The sequence below is a fragment of the Belonocnema kinseyi genome, chromosome 3, assembly GCF_010883055.1.
Source record: "Belonocnema kinseyi isolate 2016_QV_RU_SX_M_011 chromosome 3, B_treatae_v1, whole genome shotgun sequence".
Lineage (NCBI taxonomy): Eukaryota > Metazoa > Arthropoda > Insecta > Hymenoptera > Cynipidae > Belonocnema > Belonocnema kinseyi.
This window is the reverse complement of record NC_046659.1, coordinates 47,061,922-47,071,583: the sequence shown is the minus strand read 5'-3', so window position 1 is coordinate 47,071,583 and position 9,662 is coordinate 47,061,922.

Here is a 9,662-nt window from a genome sequence, read left to right as displayed (position 1 = left end):
TATACAAGATTCTTTGATCATTAACAAAGATTAGCTTTTATAACTGTTAGAATTACCCTTTTTGTTAGGGCAGGTATACGCTCGAAGTTATAAACAACACTGGCTCCATCTCAAAACTGAGACATGCTCAAGTCGAACTTTTCGACTTAAGCATGTCTTGATTGGGGGCAATTCAAGTCGAACTCAAGTCAAAGCATTTTTACTCGGGAAATCTAAAATTCAAAAGGCTAAAAACTCCAAATTCAGCAATTAAAAATTTCAAAATATCAAAACAGATTTATTTTCAGATTGTAACTGATTCATAGAATATGATGAAAATTCTATAAAGTTATTCGAATCATTTGAGGAGACAAAAAAGAAAGTTGTTTGGCATCCAAAAAAGTAAAGAAAAACCAAAATTTTGTTGTGAAAAAGTTGTAAATTACAAAATTTTTAAATTCAAATAGATTTCCGCATGCACAAAAATATTATGGCGAATGTTTTGTAACTCCAAGTTTTTTTGGCCAATAACTCTAAAATATTATAAATAAACCACATTTTTGCAAGTTCAAGTTTCGTAAACGCGCAAAAACATTATTTATAAAACTTAACCCTCCGTTTACAGGCTTCTTTTTACCACCTTCCATTTACAGACAGGGTCATTTAAATCCTATTCAGTTTTTGAACTGTTACTAGCTTTCCAAAAATGTTGTAAAATTCAGCGTTATTGTTTTAAGTGTCTACCTCACGCTCCAATTGTTTGTGGTGTCAAACGTTCAAATACTTTTTAAAATGAAAATTAGAATTTGGAAAAAAATTAGAAAAAATCAATGCTTGTTAAAAAATGCATAGTTTTGCAACAAATAACTTTTAAAAAAAAGTTGAACTATTTAAAGACCTGAAAAATGAAAATATTTCAGAGTGATTCATGCATGCAAAGTCAAAGAAAAAGTGGGATATTGAATGTTAATCCATATTTATTGTACAAAAATAGACCAGAATTACATGAAAACTTAATGTTGCTCATTTAAATATGCGAAAATTACAAATACAAATAAACAATTAATATTCACTAACTCGTGAATACACTAACGCGGTTACAGACATGGTCTTTTATGACACTGTACGCACTTTCACCGCGCACCGCTCAAAGGTTAACTGACAAACTGCTGCCCCACTGACAGGACCTGACCCTATTACAAGCTATATTTTTTGTAGATAGGAACCGAAATTCTATATTTTCCCAAAGGCGAGATATTCCAGTCTTAAAAATCGCTTGTTCCTTAAAATACTCTGTCTGTAAACGGAGGATAAGTTAGCTGCGTTTTGTCATAGTTACGCTATTATGCAGAGAAAAAATCTACCCGCAGCGCGGGCACATTCTCATGGAAAATAGATATAAGGAGACCAATCTGTAATACATGGACTTCACTAAGAACGGTCACTTTTCTTTTGCCAGAAGTACGCTCCCCTTTTGTTTGTTCACGCTTGACTGCTCGCCTGATTGACAACCGCGGACCCCGCGACCCCGCGCAGTTCCCGTTATACCTACCTACGACGCGGCTTCAATTCTCGGAATGACTATAGAAGGGAGGGCTATTGAAGTGTTTCACTGTATTTCTTTTTTGAGCTGCCTCATATAATAGCCAACATTCTTTAGACTAACCTTCCAACCTCGTGGTATGTTAAAAATAGGAATTTTTAATGTAATCATCTAAAGTTTCTATCTTTAAATTTTAGTGGATCTTTACGGTTAGCTACTAACATAGTCCGAAAGTCAGAAGATTTTACCGGTGTCTGTATGTATCGTTATCTCAATGTTGTAGCCACACTAATTTTTAAAAAATTTGTCCCATCGACTCAGCCTTTTATAGACTTTTTAAAGATTCCAAAATAAATGCTAAATTCGTCAATCAGATATTTCCAAACAAACACAAAAATTTAGAGCATTTTCAAAATTTGGAAAATATTTATTTGTTTTCATTTTAGAAATTTTTGTCAAAGTTTCTTATAGATGAGCAGAAGGTCTTGCAAATTATCCAAACGATATGTTTAATTTTAATGAAATGTAGATAAGTTATATGCTTTTAAGAATTCCAAAAACTAGAAAAAATTCCGCTTCTGATAGATTAGGAAATTTCATAAAGAGCGTTCACTTTGAAAAGTTAGAGCTTTTTGAAAATTTTAAACAAACTTTTTATAACTTTTAGAAATTTTTGTCAAAGCTTCTGGTACATGACAAGAAGACTTGCAAATTATCATTATAACATTTTTAATTTCGAGTTTGAAGTTTTTTAGATATACCAAAATTCACAAAGTTATATCATTTTTTAAAATATGCATTTTTTTATTAGACAAATCCCTAAGTTTAAAGCGTTATTTTAAGTAGATTTTAACCAGATTTACAAATTATCTTGATGAAATTATTCAATAGGGTACTTCACTAACTTTTTTACATATTAAAGTATGTACTCTAAAATCACTAATAATAACAGTACACGGAGAAAATTTGTTCATTAAAATTTACCCAATTACTTCGATAAATGGAGGACATTACTGCATTTAGATAAAGTATACAATTATTTTAGGATTTAATACAAAACAGAACTATAAATATTACAGAAGAGTAAAGTAAAATCTCAAGTCTAAAAGTGAAGTTTCTGATATGTAATAATTTATATAAGGATTGTATTATTTTCATACCAGTATATCATAAAATAACGCAACGTAATGTAAATTTTTATTGAATGAAGGATCCAAGGAGACAAATGCAAAATAATTGTTGTGAAGCGTGCTGCATTACATTACAGATTATTATGGTACTAGTGACTATTACTCGAGTACAGGCACCCTTTCTAAACTGTTAAGGTGTGATTACTAGATCACCTTATTTAGTAAATACTCGTTAAAATATATTGCTACGTATAGTTAAGATAAAAACATTTAAGTGTTGAAATGTTGTCACAGGCTTATACTGCCCAACATGTCGAAGGCATTTTTGGTTAGAGATGGATTTTTATTTGATCATTTTTGCACAGGGCTATCCCGGTATATATCATCAGTCACGGACGCATTTTTATAATGCAATCAAGTGATCTGATGAAAGCATCTGCCCAGACATATTGGATAAAGCCTGGTTTTACCCCATCATTGATGGACTGGGTTGCAGTCAAGTACACGATGGGGGGACCTACAGCTTAAGGTGGGTTCCGAACAAACAGAATCTCGGTAAAGGTACATTGAAAAATTTCCAGAGGTCCCTTTCGGGGTAGGCGTGACTCACTCGGTAGGGGAAAGGAGTAGTGTGTGGAAGGGATAAAGATTTTTCAGATTGATCCAGAATTCTCGTGCTATTTAAGTAAATAACACGTTCGTTCCGCAAAACTGCTCCGACCCAGGTTACTGATCAATCTCTCTAGCAATCACCCCAAGCGAAGAACTTCACGAAGTCGTTATGTAAGGTTCCCCACTTGGGTCCATTAGTGGCCAAGGTCTTTTGTTCCAGGCGTCATTCACTCTACTGACACTCTTTTTATTAACTATTTGCCGCCATGCTTTCCTGTCCTGGCATACTTCTCTATCTTCTTTTATGTCCATGCATTTTTTCATGCAGGCTCTCGTATTTCTGTGACTTCTTATGTCTCTTCTAACTAGGGTCTCATTCACACATTCTAACCATTCTTTCCACCGTCTACCTCTAGGCAAGCTGCCATTTACTTTGCCTTGATACACTTGTTTCGTTAGTCGTTCATTTGGCATTCTCTCAACATGTCCGAACCATCTTAACCGATTTCTTTTCCATGTGTCTACTAGCGTCTTTTCTGCATCACGTTCATTTAGAATTATCTCGTTACTTACTTTGTCCATCAGGGTTTTCCCGCATATTATGCGCATGAATCTCATGTCAATTGCGTTAATTTTACTCTTACCTTTTTCTTAATAAGTCCATGTCTCGCTACCGTATAGTACAGTCGGTACAAATATAGAATTATGTATTGCCATTTTAGCTTTATTTGATATATTTTTACTTCTGATAAGGGGACCTGCTCTACCAATAACCTTCTTACCTTCATTTATTCGTCTATCTAATTTCTCATGTATCTTCCCGTTCCCAGTAAATAAGCTACCAAGGTATACGAACTTATCAACTTGTTCGATTCTCTTATCATTTAATAAAATATTGCATAGTGTTTTCTCACTCTTTCCTTCGAACACCATAGTCTTTGTTTTATTTGCGTTAATTTTGAGGTCCATGCTCTTCATGCTTGCATCTAGTTTATTCAAGATTCTTTTTAAGTCTTCGATAGACTCTGCCATAACAACCTTATCATCTGCGAACGCTAACCCACGTACCCTTACTGTTTTGAGATCCACACCCTCTTCGTCGAAGAGAGCCATTCTTAAACACTTGTCCATGAATAATATAAATAACCATGAAGACATAACGCATCATTGTCTAACTCCTTGAATAATATCGAAACAGTCACTCAATTTCCCATTCACTCTTACACTCGCTTTGCTACCTGTATATGTTATTTTTATAGCTTGTAGGACCCATCCATTGACTCCATACTCTCTCAGGACTTCCCAAAGTTTACTTCTATCTACCTTGTCAAAAGCTTTTTCTAGGTCAACAAATGCACAGAAAACTATTTTTCCTACTCTCAAACTTTTTTCTGTTATTTGCCTTAAGCTAAATATCTGATCCGTACATGACCTTCCTGGCATAAACCCACTTTAGACTTCCCAAATCTTTGCTTCTGTTATTTTCATTACCCTACGAATAAGTATTTTTGAATATATTTTACTTACGGTGCTTAATAAACTAATCCCTCTGTAATTATTGCACTCGCTTTTATCTCCCTTTCTCTTGTATATTGGTACGATGATCGCTTCTTGCCAAATTTAAGCGTTAATACCGTCTACACCGGCAGCCTTACCGTTTTTCAAGTTCTTAATTATATCCCTAACCTCAGTGACACAGACTTTTTCAATTGAGTTTTCTATCGCATCGTGTTCAACATCGCAGTTGTGGTGTCCTATAGCTTCATCCCCGAATTGTCTCCTAAAATAGTCTCTGAAAGCCTCTAATATTCCGTCTGCATTATATACCATTTCCCCCCTACTATTTCTTATGTTGAAAATTTCTGTACTTTTATTTCCTTTCATTTTTTTATAAAGTAGTTTCCTGCTTTCTTCAAAGTCGTTTTGTATTTTTATCTCTTCTTCTGCTCTAATTCTATCTTTACTTTCTTTAACTAATCGTTTAAGTATCCTGTTTTCGCGTCTATAATCATTTCTGAGTCGAAATAAGATACTTCATGTATGTTAAACAATCGAGAAAGCTACTAGCAATATCACGCAAGCGCAATAGCGCTACATTACCGCCGACAGTTTGCGAGTTCGCGCCATTCGCGATTGCGCCTGTAAGCATCGTATATTTTTTCCATTCGCGTGATTTATATTTTATATTCTAATCAAATTCCAACCTCAAATCTTTAATCTTTAATTTATACTAAAAGCCACTTTTATAACTTTTATAACTGTTAGAGTCCGATACCTCCACACTAAATCTTTATTTTCCCGCAACAGAATAAGTTTTTTTCATAAACTCTTTTTTTATTCTTATTAAGTTTGTGTAGTGTTTTTACAGTAAAGCCATGGACTAACATTTAGTTATCGGGGTTTTTAAACCGTTTGAACCTCACAATAATATTTTTTCGGTTTAAAACGATATGTATCAAATATGATACGCTATGTGGTAGAGGGTTAATCATACTTTTTTGGTTTTAATTAAGAAACACTTCAGCTCGGAAGTAACATTTGTTTTTATCTTTATATGCTAATTTCGATTTTACGGAATGTTATTTCGCTCTCATAAAAAAATTCGTTTTTGTTTGTTATATAATTATGTATAATGCAAGCCTTCAAATAATGTTCCAAGAATAAAATAAGAAATTTTTAATGAACATCGTTTCCTTCACTTACTTATGTTTGCAATTTATTATACTATTCCACTATTTATTATATCACATAATGTGCATTCTTCTACTTTTTAAAAATGTAGAACTAAATACTAGCTGTTAGCAAAGTTTTATAAAATCCTTATCATTTGAATATTTTCATTTTTTAGACTTATTTCTTTTAATTTTAGCTAGCTTTCGATTCAATGTTCAAATTCAACTTTAAAATTAGGATATTAATTTCAGGTTTAAGTATTTTGTATCTAAGACAATTTTTTTAACTTTAATGTCACAATAAATTATTTTTATTGGCTGCTTTTGTTTTTACTGTCAGATTTTTACTAAATAAGATTAGTAGAACTATAATCATTCCATTTCTAAAGTTATATTAGAAAATTAAATTAAAATATTTTTTACTTATAATACATCTAAAAATAACAAATCCCTTAAATTTTCGAGCTTTATAATCTGAACAGAAATCACAAGTTAAATGAATATTTAAATCAAACATTTCACTATTAAGATTTAAATTAATTAATTGAAAACGTTTCGATGGAACTGTTACGTCTCAAATGAGATCCACTTACCTTGCTATGAAATAATTATAGCTAAACTTACGCTACGTCCTCTTTTTTTGATTCTTACTTTGTTTAAAATTAGAAAGCATGGATTGAGGAACAAGCAAACGAAATGTTGAGATAAGCAGATCATTGATTTAGAACGGTTTAAGATATACAATTATAATTTATTAAAGTCAAGTCACATGTGTGATATTTGTGAATTTGTTTTTATTTGATTCGACATATGCAGCATGAACTGCCAGAATATTTTGAGAAACTTCGTTTTAGTGTCCACCCTTTAAAAAAAGGAAAAGACTTTAGTGACGAATGTTTAGATAATATTAAAAAAAGAAATAAAGGATAGCAATAATATTTTCGGAAACTTACCAAAGATTTTGAGAATCCTGGTCAGGGACTCGGTTCATAGAGTTGGTCGATCTTCCTTCCTTTCCTATTGTATAAGTGTACAATACTTTGATGGTGTGTTTTTCTAGGAGGGCTTCTTTGCTTGTTAAAGGGGCTTACGAAGTTTAAGTCAAACTGATGTTGAAGTTCTTTATTTTGAGGTAAATGATATTTTACTGAGTTCACTGGTTTCAATGATTCTAAACTTTGTTAAAAAAAAAGAGTTCTGGAGAGTTCTTGGGGAGAGATTCGACAATATAAATAAACTGTTTATAATCTTCCGGAGAGTTCTTGGCAGAGGTTCGATGGTAGAGATAGACTTTTTTTAACCCTTCAAGACGTGGGTATATAAAGGCAGAAAATCTGATCAGGGGAGGAAAAATAGTCCCTTGGTGGATATTAATCATCTATTTCGAGATGCATTACTGGAATGTCTAGCGACGATTCTATAATGCCTGCCTTACATTTTGTAACGTATATCAGAATCTCTGTTTATTTTTCTTACTTTCCTTATAACTCTATCTTCCTTTCATTCCTCGAATTTACCTCCAACTCTACAATTTACTTTTCACAGTCAAACCTTTCGTTACTCTAGCGACAAGCATTCAGTCCGAACCATTTAATTCGTATTCTTAATATTTGTATATTAACCTTTCTGAGATGGCCCAACGTGAAATTGAATTCCTTTACTGAGTCACCTATTTCTAACAATGATTCCCAGGTTTTCAAACTAGATTGCTCTCCGTGTTTCGGTTAACATTTTAGGACTTCAGAAAATATTCAAATATATGGATTAGTTTTACATGTTTGATTTTATTCCTGAAATCCTAACCGAATTTAATTTAATAGATTTTATATCAATTTCATTTGTAAGTTTTTAATGTTCAATTTTTCACAAATTTAAAATATTGAAAGTTAAATAATTTAGGGTCTTAAGGTTACAAAATTTTGATAACAAAATTTTCCAAAGTTTTTATTCACTTCCTCTAAATTTATAAACCCGTTTATTAATAAAATGCTAAAATAAGACATTTCGATGGACGGGAACCAGATTTTTTTATGGCCCTGACGTACTCGTACTTTAACATTTTAGCCGAGATTTTTTTCTCGATATTCTAAATGTTAAGTTAGCCATGAAGTCTAGACGTTAGCGATCAAACGCGTTAAACTTAGGGTAGGTGGTTCGAAACCTGTCACAACGTTTTCGCTTTTTAAAAGTGTCAATATCATTAAAAACGTACGACTATATTATATGTAGTGTATTGTAATTTAATGTAATTGTTTAAGACAAATTGTGTAAGAATGTGTGTAGGAAGTGGATGACCTTCCACAGAATCTGGTTGTAGCTAGAATTTTTTTTTTGCTGGCACACGAAATTTTATATGAGTGAAATGAAGAATTCACATACATATTTGGAGCGGTAGAATTTGTTTTCGTTGATTGAAACTGTAACTAACTGTTCGAATCATTTTACCTAACTGGTAGACAATCGACATCTCATTTTATCTAGCTGTCAGGTAATCTTTATTATCTAGTTGTATTATTTCTTATTGAATGGCGAATTAAATTATAATAGTTTTATATAATAATAATTGATATTTTCATATCAAATATTACCCTAATTCATTTTACACGACTGAATATGAAATTTTAATAAAACGCTGTGATATCCTTTGTTTACCGAACTAAGCTATGTAAAATTTAACATACAAATATTCTCCATGTACAGTGTGAAAAAACAAACTTTTTTCGAATTAATATTTGGAAAAGAAAAAAAGTATGCATTTCAAATTCCAATGTCTGTTGCGTCTATTCCGCTATCTTCATGTGATATAGCACGCCACCAAAAGCTTGTAAATAAGCCGGGCGATTCACGTTTTTTCATGAAAATGAGAAGAAAAAAACGCTATCATTAGTGTTTTGAGCCGAAATGCGAAAGCACCTTTGACAAAAATCTAGGAAAATTATTTATATCTATACCTAAAGATAAAGAACAAAAAAAAAATGGTACAAAAATGTTCGGCGTGGCATATGTTCTACACTATCTTTAACGTCAACAGTACATTGTTGAGAAGATCATTTCAACCGGGGGGGGGGTGGACCTCCCATATATTCTTTCAATATGCCCAGATATTCTTGATATTCCCAAATATTCTTGATATTCTTTATATTCCAAAATATTCCTACATATTACGACATATTCCGGAATAATCCTAAATATTTACAAATAATCTGAAATATTATACTCACCATTTTCCCGATTTCTTTCCACCCATTCACCGATTATATTCGAGTAGCTTTTTATCTGGTCCCTTTGCATGAAGTGATCCCAACTTCGGCATATAGAGACACTATGTATTTTGCTGATACATTTCAAACAAAATTAAACTGAATACACACTGAAAAAAAATTGTTCTTGAATCAAGTAAATTTTCCTTGATTCAAGTCAATCGCAGGTAAGAATAGGGTTGATAGAATGTGAGTGTGTTCCAAATAAATAAATAAATACTTACTACCATATGCTTGGAACAAGCGTACATTTTCTTAATCTGAGAAAATGTATTCTTAGATATAATATCACATTTTACTATTCTAAAATTTGATTGTGTTACTTAATATAGAGGTGTATTCAATTGCAGAACATACGAGGGTTGTTCAATAAGTCCTTAGAATGAAGTATAAAAACAATTTTTTTTGGGTAAATTTTTTTTTATTTTTCAATATAATCTCCTTGGAGCTCTATACACTTGGTCAA